Source organism: Symphalangus syndactylus, chromosome 13 (genome assembly GCF_028878055.3).
Source record: "Symphalangus syndactylus isolate Jambi chromosome 13, NHGRI_mSymSyn1-v2.1_pri, whole genome shotgun sequence".
Lineage (NCBI taxonomy): Eukaryota > Metazoa > Chordata > Mammalia > Primates > Hylobatidae > Symphalangus > Symphalangus syndactylus.
Window position 1 is genome coordinate 101,269,438 of NC_072435.2, and position 16,534 is coordinate 101,285,971.

Consider the following 16,534-nt stretch of genomic DNA (forward strand, 5'->3'; position numbering starts at 1 on the left):
AAAATGATGAGCTTCAGAAGTCACCTTTACAATTTGAGAGGCAATGTTCTGCTCCTGTCTCTTGAAATGTCCTCTATCTCTTCCTTTCAAGGGAAAAAAACACCAGTTCCCACCCAAGAGTTCTCCAGGACAAGGGAGGCCTTGGAGAAATGCAGTCAGAGGCAAATGGGAACAGATAGCTGCTTGTCAGTGCAGGTGCATCTCTTCTGGTCCACTTTGGCTGAGACTAACCCGACCTTGCTGAGCCCTGGCCGTGCCGTCAGCCTGCGCTGACAACAGGAGACCAGGCCACACTCTCCTAGCAGCTGCCCAGGCGAGGCTCATGCCCCAGAAAAAGCAGCTCCAGTTACACATTAGTCACAGAAATAACAATGATCAAAGGAGCCAAAGGCATGAAATGGCTTCATTTTCCCAATTTAATTATGGGACTGGAGGATCCATTTCATTCTGGAAGGAGCCTGATTTCAACTTGTTATAAAATGGTTGGATAAAGTGCTGTATATTATTTTTTGTTTCTCCCCTCATCCCTCCTCCCCATCTGCCATACAAGTTTTCATAGGCTGTTGAGTCCTTTCCAGCCCCTCCCTGTAGATGCATGATAAGAAACATAAATATGCCCCTTTCTTACCTGAGGAGTCCTACTCATGATGCTGATGTGCCCAATTAGAGCCCGTAGTTAAGACCCCTGGGATTGTTCTGGGCCCTGGAAAAGAATGGTAGCAGGTGAGTGATGAGAGGTCCTCCCCCTCAGGGCAAGTGCAATGGCCTCATTGAGAAAGTATTCAGCCATCTGTAAAAAGGGGCCTATGGCAGTGGGGTCAGATGACAATGCCCCACATGCTTTAGTGGTTAAGATGCTTCAGTGCTCAGACGCTTTAGTGGCTACAAGTTTTTTACTGGGCTGAGAAAGATGTGGATCAAAGCTGTGTTCCAGGTACACGTGATGGGCTTTCTATCCCCCGCCACACACACACACACACACACACACACACGCACACACGTGCAAACACACATACACACATGGACCCTCCTACCCCAAAGCCAGGCCTTGAGCTTTGAAAGGCTGGAGGCAAGAATTAGACCAGGGATGTGTATTTCCGTCCTTATAAGTTGGCTGGCTGTTTTATACTTAAACGACAAAGTGTAATGAAATTGTTGCCTAGTAAGGACAAAGCCACAAGGTTTTTTTTTGTTTGTTTTTGCAGAGGGGAGGGGAAGGGCAATGATGAGACAATTCTTTTTGGGTCAGCCATCGTACATAGCACATAAAAGATTTGACTGGGACCACATAGTGAATGGCGTCCTTTGGAGCTTACATGGGCGCACAGAATCAGGCAGGGGCTAGAAGTCAGGGGTGCAGTTTCTAGACCAGCTCTGCCACTGACTTGCCCTGTAAATTTGGGAGGGACTCCTCTCCACTCCAGGGTTCATGTTCTTCCTCTGGACTGGGCAATTTCTCTCTCTGCACCTTTTCGCTCCAAGGATCTACTAGTCTATGCCTCTCTGATGCTTAAACATCTGTGTGCAGCTTTATTAGGAGGCCTATTTCCTCTTCAAAATAAGAGGCCTCTGCTCTTACATTACTTTGGGATATGTTTGGAATTTTACTTATTCTCCACAAGATTTAACTGTAGTACAAGGTGAGTCTTTTTCCTACTTCCCAGGAATTAACCTATGGCATAAATTACAGGCAGAAAGTAGATGGAGCAGATAAACATGGACGGTTTGATTTCTTTTCCTCTTCCTCTTTCCTTGAACCTCTTTGCACATCCATATTAAAACCCATTTCTGGCTTTCTCCCTTCACACTCCTATTTACAGGGTTTACAGAACAAGGATCTCTCAGCAAGATCAAACTTGGTCTCCCTTCATATAAAATTTGAGTGAGCTCTTCCTTGTGAAATGGATTCACATTTTGTACTGGAAAAAAAAAAGGTTTTTAATGGAATTAAAGTAAAAAAAAAATGACAGAATCTGCATGAGGCAAAATTACATTGATATCTTCTCTTAAACAAAGAGGATAGATTTCTTTACAAATTCTGTATCTCCAGATACCATTTAGAAGCAAACTCTGATTTCACATTGAGGCTGAAAATGTGTACACTCAAAGCTGATAAGAAGCCACACATAGAGTAATTTATACCTTATATTTTATGTGATATACCTGACAACATAAATAATCACATAGGAAGGCTTCTGTTTAGCATTGGCAAATAAGAACACAGACTATTTATGTATGGGTGAAGGAGTGTAGAAAGAACTTTAACCTTGAAACTCCCTATCGACTATTTAGGATCCTAGTTTTTTTTTTTTTTTTTTTTGGAGATGGAGTCTCACTCTGTTGCACAGGTTGGAGTGCAGTGGCATGATCTCGGCTCACTGCAACCTCCACCACCTAGGTTCGAGTGATTCTCCTGCCTCAGCCTCCGAATTCGCTGGGACTACAGGCATGCACCACCATGCCTGGCTAATTTTTGTATTTTTAGCAGAGAGCGGGTTTCACTGTATTGGCCCGGCTGGTCTCAAACTCCTGACCTCAGGTGATCCGCCTGCCTCGGCCTCCCAAAATGCTGAGATTACAGGTGCAAGCCACCACATTCAGCCTGGATCCTAATCTTGAAGCTGGATATACAAGAATTTTTGTCTTCGTCACATTTAATATTCATTTTTTTAAAAAGGACAATAGAATAGAAAATGGGGTTTTAATTTTGTAATATCCAGATTCACTTCTGGTTTAATAGGGTGGTACTTTTAGTGGGCATTAGAATCTCTGGGGGAACTTGTTTAAAACGTTGATTCTCAGGCTTCATCTCTCAGAGTGTTGATTCTGTAAACTGTATTGGGTGCAAAAATCTGTATTTTAACAGGCATTTCATGATGATTGATGTGCCTCTAGTCCAGGGAGATTGTAATTTAAGAAACATTTGTCTAATACATACTCAGTTTTGTCCAGTTAGAGTTTTTCTATTTTTGTTTAACTATTTTATATACTCAAAGGCTTACATGTATTATTACTATTACAGTTTAACTTTATTCAATGGCATTGTATAGATTGCAAGACATGCTGGTTAGAGGCCACATCTTATTCATCTTTCTAGTCTCAGAACTTAGTGCACTGCCTGTGACACAGTAGACTCTCAAAATCTGTTCATGAATCTCACTGAGCCAAGGGTGCAGCTGTGATTTAAAGTAGCTGTAATCTCAGATCTTGATCACTCAGCCTTAAACTCTGAAGGACAAAACACAAACACTCTCTGACCTCTGAAAAGGCCAATGGTGCATCTTTGCACTAATTTGTGCCCTCAGACATAGACACTTCTCATTTGAGCAGAATCTATAACAAGCTTGCTTATCTTGTTTCCCATTTTAAAGGAAATGAAGGAGAATTAGAAGAGGTACCCAATAGCTCATCCTTCCCCTGTCATCACGCAGGCCCCATGGTCTCCTGCCAGAGACACTTTCCCCATCTCTGTAACTGTCTGAAACCTACCCATCACCTGAGGCACAGCTGAGGTCTCACTGGGAAACCTGCCCTGACCATTCTCACCTCCCTTTCTGATCTTCCATGGCACTTGTACATCTAGCAGCTCATCTGAACCAGTCCTCACTCTGACCCACCAAATCTTTATTACCTTTGCTCTCCCTATTACCCACCTTAGAGATACTGGTTAAAGCTAGAGTCCTAATCCCCTCTTCTTCCCGCATTCCTGAGATCTGCAGTAGAAAATGTAAATGGTTTGTAAGTCCAGTGTAATGTCGAAAATCTGTAGTATGTACTGCTCCACAAGCAGCTCAAACATCTCCCACCTTAGAATCTTACTTATCTTTTCATATATATTGAACCCACCCCAAATCCTATTACTTTCTTGAAAATCTCACAAATCCATCCACCTTTCTTCATCTCCACCACCACTTCTCTTGCTAGTCCAAGTTACCTGCTTCTCTCACTCAGGCTTTTGTCCTAATTTTTTGCTTGTTGTTTACACATTCCAGTTTTTCTCCACCTAGTAGCCAAAGTGATCTCAAAATGCAAAACGATCTTATCTCTTTCTGGCTTAAATGCTGCATGGTTTCCCATTCCTCTTTTAAGATAGACGCCACTTCTCAACATGAACTACAAGGCCCTGCCTGGTGTGAACCCTGCCTACTTCTCCAGCTTCATCTTCCAACAAGTTCATTTTGTTTGCTCCAGCCACCATGGCCTTCCTTCAGTTTCTCATACTTTCTCGAGACTTTGCACACACTACTCCTTGTGTTTGGTCTTCCCTCATCCCTTCATTGAAGTAGCTGCTATTCATAGGGAATAACTCAGCTCAAATCCTTCTCTGATTTCCCTGGTTAGGTCATAACCTAGTCCCATAATACCATGGATCTTCCTTCAGAACACTTACAGCAGTTTAGTGCAGTTTTGAATGTACAGGTATCATTGTTTTTGCTTGATTGATATCGTTTCTGCAATTGACTAGGAGCTTCCCGAGGGCAGGGATCATATCTGGTTTTGCTCATCATTGTGTCTCAAGTATTTAGTTCAATGCTTGTGAAATGACAGGCACTTGATAAATAGTTGTTAAATGATGAAAGTTGGATAGATTTATTCAACAACACTAAATGTGACATTCTCTGGGGATGTGAATATACATTAGATATTGCCCTATATATTTAGAATCCCATCATCTAGTGCAGAAAACAGACTTTAAAGCTCTTAATTTCAGGAATGTAACAATACAAGGATGACCATATATCTTGGGATACAAAGAAGAGAGCAATGAAATATGTCCAAAGGAATCTATGGAGATGTCATGAAGAAAGTAATATTTGAGATGTGTCTTGAAAGATAAATATGAGCATTCAAAATGGAGAAACACCCAAACGGATGGAAAGCATATGCAAATGGCTGAAGGTGGGCTATAGGATAAAGTTCTGGAAGGTGTTGGGTTGGGGTGATGGGGCATGGATAAGGAATGGGTGGCAGATTGAGGTAAAAGAACTTGCTAAGAGTATCGGACTATAAGAAACAGAGCCAATAGAAGTACAAATAAAATAAATTCAAGGATGCTTATGTGTTAGGAAGGTCACTCAGACTGGAGTGAGGAATGTTGGGGAGCTAGAGAGGAAAATGAAGCAACTTCACTATTTCAGATGAGAAAAAATGGAGGCTTGTGCAAAGGCAGTCATAGCAAAGTAGGAGGAAGGTAACTTTGAAAGATGTTTCAGAGGAAGAATCAGCAAGACTGGGTGACCAGCTGGATGTGAGCTTTGAGAGAGAGGAAGAAGTATAAGGTCATTCAAGTTAAGTAGACTAGTAAGATGGTGGAATTGCTAACCATCATAAAAAAAAGTCTCTAGGAGAACAGATTTGGGAATGAAGGAAGAGATGAACAGCTCAGTTTTGAGCTTGCTGAGCTTTAGGTGCCTAGGAAACATCTAGTTAGAAATTTTCAGGGGGAGGTTGGACAATCACAAGGCTAAAGGCAAGGGGCTTCCTGTGACTACCTGTGTGTGACCTTTGTTCTCTGACATTGGTGGCAACTTATAAGAATACATCACACTTGTGTGTCTTTAAAAAGACAATAAGCAGTATCTGTCAACTGCCTGGAGCCAGGTACATCATCACCACAGCAATGGACCATTCAGACAATAGTTTCATTGAAGGAGAGTCATATGCTGTCTGAATAATTGAAAAGGCACCCCCAGCATTCAAGTGGAGCTTTAACTTGGCATTAACTAACAACAGGTGGATGCTGGCTAGCCAAGTGAGTAGAACAGAACTCTATTAAGATTTAATGTTACTGTAATAGGGCACAGAAAACACCTACAAACAATCGTTACATTCAATTGTACCATCATCTACAGCGGCCACTCAGTGTTCTGGGGTTTGGCATGGCTGGGGTTGCGGGGTGGGTAGCTATCTCCCCTGGGCTCCCTCTTATTTTAAACCACTCACTGATTTCTTCATCCATGTAATAGTTGCAGCATCTAGGTCCTAAATCTCTTGGCAGAATGTAAGGACACCAGCTTTGGTCTTTGCTCTTGATTAAATGCATGTTATCTACAGCCAGAGAACTTTGAGTGCAAATCTTGGCTCGGGTACTTATTGACTACGTGATTAACTTCATTTGTGTGCCTCAGTTTCATTTTCTGTAAGTCAGACATAGTAATGATAGCAATTTCAGGTGTGTGTGTGTGTGTGTGTGTGTTTTTGTGATGATTTGTGATCCCTTTAGGGGAAAGCCCGCCACTTAGGAAGTGCTTCATTACTGGATCTTGAAGTTCAGGAATTGCAAACTGGAGTATTTTTCTTGATAATCAGTGTCTTAAAAAACAAATTTAAACACCTTTAGAGGAGCAGGTACCATCCAGTTCCTCACGCCCCGCTAATCTCCATGGCTTTGATACTTTTCCCATCTGCATATTTTTCATAATCTACTGACCCTTATATATTTTTGAGTCTACAGACCCCAGTGCAGCCCAATTTTAGAAAGCACTTCATATTATGGCCTAATGATGGGAGGGAGGACAGTTTTTTCTAGTCTTTAAAACTAAGAACAATCTGCCTATATGGCGGCAGGATAAACATTTGTGTGGTTGGAAGAGGCTAATCAGATCTCAGTGATTTTGAAACCCCACAATTTAAGAATAATTCTTGGCTGGGCACAGTGGCTCACACCTGTCATCCAAGGCTAAAGGATCACTTGAGCCCAGGAGTTTGAGACCAGCTTGGGCAACATAGTGAGACCCTGTCTCTACAAAAAACAATTTTAAAAAATTAGCTAGGCATGGTGGCATGAGAACCCATAGTCCCAGCTGCTCAGGAGGCTGAGGCAGGAGGATTGCTTGAGCCCGGGAGGTTGAGGCTGCAGTGAGCTGTGATTGTGCCATTGCACTCCAACCTGGGTGACAGAATGAAACCTCACCTCAAAAAAAAAAAAAAAAAAACCAGAATAATTCCTTTGGGTGAAGTGCCGTGGGGTTGGGGATATTCAGGGAAGCAGGGACTAGTAAGGTCAGTTTCAGATATAAGTAACACCTTGAGGTCCAGAGATAAAGCCCCTGTGAATTTCTGACCCAGGCAAAATATTGCAGTGTTGTCTGAACCATGTGGAAGATGAGTCTTTATTCCAACTAAGTGTGGCCCTCAAATGAACCCTCAGTGGTGTTAAAGCAAACTAAATATGGCCTGAGAAGGACTCCATAGTTCTATATTTGAATCCTTGTGATGAAATGTAACCTAGCTTAATAGTCGGACAAAACAGAAAACCTAACTTAGTAGTATGCACCTTTAACAATAGCTGAGTGTTGGCCAATCCCAGAGGCCATACTTCAACCACTCATAGACTGCTGAGTTTTCAACTGTGTTTAAATAAGGCAAACGCCGAGCTGTAACCAACCTCACTGTTTCTGTACCTCACTTCCTATTCCTGTACGTCACTCTACCCTTTTTGTCTATAGATTTGTTCTGACCACTGGGCACCCTTGGAGACTCTGTGAATCTGCTGTGATTCTGCCCAATTTGCGAATCGTTCATTGCTCAATTAAACTCCTTTAAATTTAGTTCAGCTGAAGTTTTTCTTTTATCAGTGGGCTGGGCCTCCTTACTGTGAATCAGGCAATGTCCATGGTGCTTTGTCACAGCAGTTCTTTTCTTCTCTAGCTAGCTCATGTTTGTCAGAGTTGGTTTTGGAAAACATTAGACTTGCAGGTAGGCAGGAGTGACAATGAAGGTGTTCATTCCTGTACCCTTCCCCCATCGTTTGCACATGACCCAAGCTGGTTTGTTTTCAGGAAGTAGGGGACATAGCAAAAATACATTCATGAATAAGGCTAATTATGTTCAATGACAAGGCTAGCACCAAGCTGTTTTTAAACATAAATTCAGTCACTCAGACCACACAATTGAATCCCGCAGCAAAAGCGCAGAGAGTTCTCTGAAAGCTACTCACAGCTGTTACAGTTCATTCCAGCCCCTCCCGGAAAATTCCAAACAGAGGACATATGCCCTAGACACTGCATGCCCTGTATGTCCTGATGTTAATCCCCAGAAGAAAACTTGATTGGATTCAATGACAAAGCTAGCATCAAGCTGTTTTTAAATTAAACTGTCCTTGTTAAGGAAAAGGGAACTATCTGTGGCCCATGACTTTTGAACTTAGAAATATCTATATGGCCCATTAAAAATCAGCCTCATTCATTTGTTTGTTTGTTGCTTTGCCTCATTTTGCTTTGCTTTCTTATATGTAGGGATAACTTGAAGCAACATTGGAAAATATTGGAAGTATGTCTTCACCACTCTCTCTCTGTACCTTTCTTTAGCCTTTTGAGGTAACAATATTCAATGAGCCAGATCCTTGGCTGATAATGGCTAGGCTACTAAACAGTTGAGCTAGAGAACTTAAGGAAAGTTACTTTCCCTTTTGAGGCCACAGCTATGCCATCAATAAAACGAAGAGTTGGACCTGTTGATCTAATACCAATTAATGTGCTGTTAGTTTCTCTGCTGAACCTCTTGCCCTAGAAAAGAGTTCACTCATGCACGGACCTTGTTGCAGCTACTTTCCATCCCTGTGCCCAGGGCTGACATCACTAATCAATCATATCCCTCTTTCTGAGCGTAGACTCAGCCTCATGCCCCTTTTAACACACCACTCTAAGAAGCCAACACCAATGGAATAGCGTTGTACTCAAGTAGAACACCCTTTGCCCTCCCAACTCTGTGACTATTCTGACCCCCTCCCTACCATTAAATCATACTTGTTTATGTTGAATTAGCCATTTTTTCCCTCCATCTTAAAGATGGTGAGGTGGGACTCACTGAATCCAATGCTTCTTTGAGCTTGGACATTCTGGGTATCTATCATTCTCAGGCTGATCTTATGTATTTTTATTGGGATAAAGATACCAAAACTAAAAATTGAGACACAATATTATGCCTCCAGATATGCTACCTTGTTTTATCAGTTCTTCAAAGTCCAGAATTAAATAATCTCTCTGTGAATTGTCATGTCATGAGCCAGGTGAACCATACTAGACAAGTAGAGTCAAGCCTCTATAACCCAGAGTGGGAGAAATCAGGTAAGTAAACCCCTTCTCTCTGCAAACACATCCATTTGTCTGAATAAGGCTTTTTCTATTTGATGCTACTAGAGGTACATGAAAAGGTAATCAGAAAAGTCCTCTAAATTGAGGAAAGTATTTGGAGGGAAGCAGGATGGACACATCACATATTGTAGGAATAAAATGACCCTCAAGTTCAGTTTGCAATATGCTTATAACTGGAGAGTAGCAGTTTTTTGAAGTATGTCAAGACTATGGCTAGATCTAAGTAAGACAGCAGTAGAAAAAATAAAAGAAAAGGAATGCAACAGACCCCAGAAGTTTATTCTTGTCAAAAATGTGCTTTTATACATGAACTATAATTAGGGTGACAACAAAAGTTATTGCCCAAACCAGGACATGATTGCCCAAACCAGGACATGTTTGAGAGTGAAAGAGGCATTATTAATAATTGCACTGGGACAACAGGTGTAAGCCAGGACAGATGACACCCCAGCCATGTTCCCACCCCTTGCAGAAACTTTTGAGTGTGTGTGAATCAGAAGGCAGTAAATAAAGAAAATATATTTGACAGGGGCACAAAGTCTATGAACACCGCCTTCCCTCTTATTCAGGGCAATAGGCATGAGGCAAAGGTAAGATAAAGACATGAGGAAGAATGTTAACAATAGGTAGTGTTTAAAAACCAATCTGTTGTTTATAATCTATTTTTGTTTCAAAGTAGGGTGAACTGAAGAAAAAATTCACTTAAAATGAATTTTTACATTACTACATGAGAATGCAATTCTCAAAGAGTAAGAAATCCCAATCATAGTTTTGAAACCAGCTAGGTAGCTCTAACAATCAGAAGTTTCCATCTGGCCCCAAAGAAGAAGTCACATTTCTGTGTTCAGGACACTTCAGGATGTTGCCACAAGGATCTCTTGACTCTCTTTGCATCATCTCAGGTTTCCTAGAGGAAAAAACTAACATATTATTTAATCTCATAAATATTCTGAGTGTTTCATAAATTGGCTGCTTCATTTTTACAAATATCGAAACAGAGGATCAGAGATTACCTGCCCAAGATAACCCCGTTAAACACAGACGTGGATTCAAACTCACCACGTTTTGCTCTTCCCATATTTCCTAGGACAAAGGTATCAAACAAAAAACGACAAAACATAGACTCATTCATCAGCCCTTCAATATTTATTGAGTGCCTACCTTTTATCAGACATTGTCCTACGTACTAGGGATACAGAGATGAGATGAGATGAGCCTAAAACAGTGCCCTGACACTTACATTCTGGTGTGTGCGGTGGGAAGAGCATTATTGGCAGAACATGCAAAGGTTGTGAAAAAATGATCTCTTGGTTGTGTTCAGGGAACATCAAAGATACTAATCCAGCTGTAGAGAAGTGAGATAAAGAAGGCTGGAGAGAGAACCACGGAAGAGAGTGTGTGGGGCCCTGTAGCCCCAGGTAAAGGCTTGGCATTCCAAGTAGAATGAGAAATCAGGAAAATGTCACGATGTTATTTATAGCAGTGGGAAGCCTGGACTCTAGGGGCCAAAAGAGGCAGCAGAAAGACCTGTGAAGAGGTGCCCACGGTCTTCACAGGTGCTAGATATAATGGTGTTAGGTGAGAGAATTAGCAGTGGAGGTGGTGAGACGTGGATACAGAGAGGGTGTACTCCCAAGGCCATGGGAAAGGATTTGCTAACAGATTAGATGCTGGCCTTGGGCGCCAGAAAGGCACCAAGGAACTCCTGTTAGCGGAACTACGAATGCAGACTGGGAACAGGAGCAGGAGGCTGAGCAGGCAGGCGGGACCTCATTTTGAAGTTCTCTTCAAATGGAAGGATTTCAGATGTTCAGGGAACCCGTGGGGAGTTTTAAGTAAAGGAGGAAAATCATTCCATTTTCCTTTTGGAGAGATCACTCTGGTGGCAGTGTTTGGAATGGATTAGGGAAAGGAGGAGAGGAGAAGCAGTGAAAGCAGCTGGGAAATTAAATGCTGAGTTAGGTGGGGGATTATGAAGGCTTGGACTGAGACAGTAGCCATGGGGATGAGGAAGAGAGGCTGCATTTGAAATATTTATGGGGCAAGGGAGTTAATTAAAAAACAGTGGCTTAGTAGATGTGAAAAGAGAAGGAGAAGATTAAAATAGTCTCCCTTTTCTGAACATTCTGAAGTCTGGGAAGTTCAAGAATCTCAGCAAATCCCAGATTTTCTTAAAGGGCCAGTAAATATAAATTAATGAACAGTTTTTAAAAAATCTTCAAAGAAATATAAAGGGTTTTTAAAAGAGCAGAGGCAAGATATTTATTTTTGTATTGGACATTTTTTTGTATCGGGTCCAGAATTTAAAGGTATACCAAGAGTCTGAATTGTAGTGATCATTCTGTTGACTCTACATACCATAAATAAGTGCAGCCATTATATAGGGTGGCACTTTAACACTCTAATGTGTTGTCTGTCTCAAGAGGTTGCCTTGGAAGTTTACAGTCTGACTGTAATGATGCTGCCCATCATTTCTGCAAATTTTCTACCCTTTTTGAAGGAGGTTATTTTTAAAGTCAGCTGGGCATTGCATTAGAAAGAATTCCCACTACTTTGGCCACCAACCTAATTTTTACTTTAAAATAGAAACACCCTGGCCAGGTGCTGTGGCTCATGTCTGTAATCCCAACACTTTGGGAGGCTGAGACAGGTGAATCATTTGAGGCCAGGAGTTTGAGACTAGCCTGGCCAACATGACGAAACCCTAAAATTACAAAAATACAAAATTACTACTAAAAATTACAAAAATACAAAATATAGCCAGGTACGGTGGCATGCGCCTGTAATTCCAGCTACTTGGGAGGCTGAGGCAGGAGAATCTTTTGAACCCAGGAGGCAGAGGTTGCAGTGAGCCGAGATCACGCCACTGTACTCTAGCCTGGGCAACATAGTGAGGTCTCAAAAAAAAAAAAAAAAAATAGAAACACTCATCTCCATTGTCCACTTTGTTCACACAACTTGACTGTTTCAAAAAGTCATGTCAGTGTACAAAGGATGAAAATTTCCTTCATTGAGGTTATGTAAGATGGCTGTGCTGCGGGTTCTTAAAGCTGTATGGAACCATGGTATCAAAGTTTCCTCTAAGTCATGGGGGTTCTTTCTGGTATCTGGGCCTTTGGGCTTCTTCTGGCTTCAGGGCTCTTCCTCCCTCCCACCTTTATTTTCACAACTTGTCTTTCAGAATCGGTTGAGCTCTCTGTGTGCCTAGAATTCATCCTGAGACCTCCAAGGCCGTATTGTTTGTCCTGTGCACTCCTCGGCCTCTAATGTTTACCTCTTTCCCCACCATATTGTAATATTCTATCGGCTGCTCTCACCAGTTATATGTGATCTCTTAGAGAATTGGAATTGATCTCTTCATAGCCTCTAGCACTTGGCATAGGGCCTAAGTGCTAAATCAATATATATGCTTAATAACTGAATAATGGCTAGCTCTAAGGATTAAAACAATATTTTTCCTTTTTTTAAACAAAAAGAAAAAAAGCAACCTCAAAACAGTTAATCTAAACTCTCTTGGTAACAACTTTAGCCAGGGAGTACTTGTTTGGAGGTACATACATACTCTGACATCTGGGTGTCTGAATTATTTTATTGGTCGTATAGAATAAGAAGAGTCCATTTTAAAGGTACATTTTTAATTGGCATATCTCTAACCACAATAGCAGCAGCGACTAATCTTAGGCAACTGGCTTTGCACCAGCTCCTATGGCAGAAACCACCAGTTATTCCTAACTAACAGAACTCCCATTTCATTGACAGTAATGATGCACATGTCTACATGCTCTTTTGAGTTGGCTATGGCCTTGTGACCAAGTTCCAGCCAGTGAGCTGGAACAAAGGTGTTGAGAAGGACTTCCAGAGGGCTTCCTAAAAGGTAGACAGACATTCTGGGAAAGCTGTTTTCCCCATTCTCAATTGTCCTAGTCCATTTGGGCTGCTATAACAAGATGCTATAAACTCAGTGGTTTATAAATAATAAATTTATTTTTCACAGTCTAGAGGCTGGGAAGCCCAAGATCAAGGTGCTGGCAGATTTGGTGTCTGGTGGGGTCCTATTTCCTGGTTCATAGATAGTGACTTCTCCATGTGTCCTCACATGATGGAAGGGGCAAGGGAGCTCTTGGGAACCTCTTACAAGGGCACTAATCCTATTCATGAGGCCACCATCCTCATGACCTAATCACCTCTCAAAGGCACCCTCTCCTAATACCATCACCTTGGGGTTAACGGTTCAACATTCATATGTTGTAACATATGAATTTGTAGGGGGACATAAGCATTTGGTCAGTCACACTGGTACTTGCACTGAGCCATTTTGGACCATGAGATTACCTAGAAGGAGCAGTCTGTCTCTAAGATGCCAGAGCCAAAAGAACAAATTCTGAATCCCTGTGATGTCATGGAACCAACATCTTAGCAGCAATCTGCTATCTCCAAACATTAAAAAAAATTTTTTTGAGACAGTATGTTGCTTTTTCACCCAGGCTGGAGTGCAGTGGTGCAATCATAGCTCACTGTAACCTCAAACTCCTGGGTTCAAGAGATCCTCCCACTTCAACCTCCCAAGTAGCTGGGACTACAGGTGCATGCCACCACACTGGGCTAATTTAAAAAAATTTTTTTTTAGAGATGGGATCTCACCATGTTGCCCGGGCTGGTCTTGAACTCCTGGCCTCAAGCAATCCTCCTGCCTTGGCCTCCCAAAGCACTAGGATTACAGGCATGAGTCATTACTCCCAGCCTGCAGGTGTCTTTGCATGTGGAAATGAAGCCTTGTGCAGTTAAGCTGTTGTTATTTTGGATTTTCTATACCAGGCAGCTACGCTTATTCCTAATGAGCTTAGGTGTTTTGCAGAGAATATTTCAGTTAACCTTTACCATACCCCTGTGAGTTAGGGGTTATTGTCCCCACTTTTCAGTTGAGGAAATTGAGATAGCAGAGTTGAGTTTGAACCATGACTGCTTGACTCTAGATTCTGTTATTATATGAGAATGGGCCTCCGTTTTGAATGATTTAAGCATCTCCACCTATATGGAATTGTTGACTCTATACTTTCCTATACATTTCTTTAGATCACTCTTCTTTTTATCTTCTTTCACGTGTTTTCATGTGATCAGAATTTATGGTTGGATAGGAAACCAGAAGGACTTTGTTTTTAAAGTTTTTGGCCCAAAGAATGAGGCCAAATAACATGTGGCTCAACCAAAGGGCATGTTCTATTACTCTCCGAGCATTTGTATAGTTGGAGTTTGTTTTAGAGAGACACTGACACTTCCTTTGTCCTGCTTCATCTGCATGATGCTCTGAGAGCAAGACAGAACGACTGATGTTTCTGTTATTTAATGAATGAGAAGACTGGGCCAGTCTAAGGATGTTGACCACTTTTCATTGTGTACCCAGGGTCCAATACCTGAAGTCACTCTGTCCTGTCTGGGGAGTTTTGGAGACCAATGTAGTCAGTAATACACTGGAAGAATTTTAGAACTCATGAGACCCTCTCTAATATCACTCTCTCAATATATTTCTTTTAATTCAATTCTAATTATCAAAACTTATATAAAATATTTATACCAAGAATTTTGAAGAACTCTAAAGTAATCTGAAAGGATAAGATTACAGGTAATTTTTCACCTGTTTGTTGGGGTTGTAAAAGGGCCATGAGGCAAACTTACTTTATCTGGACTTCATCTGCCACATATTATGCATTTGCAAAGAGATAATTCAATTTGTAACAAATATCTCTTGGATTCCTTTATAAGATATTTAGCTTAGCCATGTCGTTCCCTTTCATCTAGTGAAACTCACTCTAGCTCTTAAGAGGATCATGTCATTTTGCACATCAGTGAATAGCCTCACATCTCCCATTTCTACTCACAGCAAACACCCTTGAGGTTAGAGCTTGATGGTTAAGCACAAAGAGTCCCAGTGCCCTAAGATTCCACAGATGCCTGTTGAATTACCAGGATGCTCATAGACTGCAAATACTTAACAAAAGGAGTTTCTCCTCCTTGACACCCCCCTCACCCTCGCCCTCAACACTCTCACTCCCACCACAAGTGAAAGAGAAAAAAAAATCCCACTTCAAACAGTGCACCTGGCTATAATCTTTTCTACTTCAACTAATTTCGATTTCCAGTGGCATGAGGTTGGGGGACGGGGAGGGGGTGGAGACTTCACTGGCTAATAATGAAGTATCAAACCACAAAATGATTTCATATGGTCGATTGTTCCATTCCAGGGCAGCCAACATCTTACATTAATTTTCAGTTGCAGGAACTATAGTTCTCATACAAAGAAATACATTCCTAACAAGGTACAGGAATTAATTTTCAAAATGGCCTTAATGCAAAAGCAGGCAAAGAGTTTCAAGTTGTTTCAGAGTTTCAGAATGACTTTTACAGATGTCTGAAAATCACTCAACTTCTGGACTTTTAAAAAGCATTCATGTTCTTAAAAGAGGCAAACCCGTTTTTATAATTGACCAAGGTTTGAATTACACTTTTGTGTTTATAACTATTTGTTTAACATCTATCTAGCCAGATTGTACATGTCATGTGGACAGAAACTTTGTCTATTTTTATTCACCACCTTATCATCAGTATTCAGCAGAGTGCCTGTAACATAGTAGATGTTCAATGAATATTATTGATTTCATGAATGAATGAAATCCCAAGGCTATAGATAATTCTTTAAGTGTTTGCTGTAATAATATCCTGTTGCCAAATGGCCAGAAGGGAAGAGACAGAAGGAAGGGAATTTATAAAATTTTATAAATGTTATTGTTTATAGAATGCCTTATGTAAGTGGAAATATTTTCACACATAGTAATAATAATGGTGATTATCGGTAGCAGTAGAGTTATTATTAGTAAGAGTCATAGGGTAGTGGTAGTAGCCTTGAGTGATTATTATATGCCAGGTGTTGGGCTTAGCTCTTTGCATGAATCACATTTTATATTCACAGTTCTCTGTAGGGTAGTTATTTATATTATCCCCATTTCACAGATGAGAAAACTGAGGCATGGACACATAAATAACTTTTTCAAAGTTCCAGGATCACATGGGTAGGAAGTAGCAGATTTTGAACTAAACTTTATCCCATCTGTAGCCCATTTTCCCCTTTTTCCCTTTCCTTTTCCGTTCCCTTTCATTTTCTTAGAATAGCATATTGATGGTAGACATTGCAGTTTGGCTCTTTAAGCATCTATCCCAGGTCCCTTCTCCCTGACTTTCCTAACCTATGAAACTAGAAAGCTACACACTTTATTTCTCAGCATCCTCTGCACAACAGCTGGCCATGTGACACAGTTTGGGGCAAAGAGTTAGAAGTGGAAGTCAGCAGAGAGAGGCCGTGACTGAAGACTTGGAAAAGCTCTTGATTTCTCAAAAAAAGGGACAAGGTAGCTAGCATTCCCCCATTTCCCATCTGCTTCATTCAT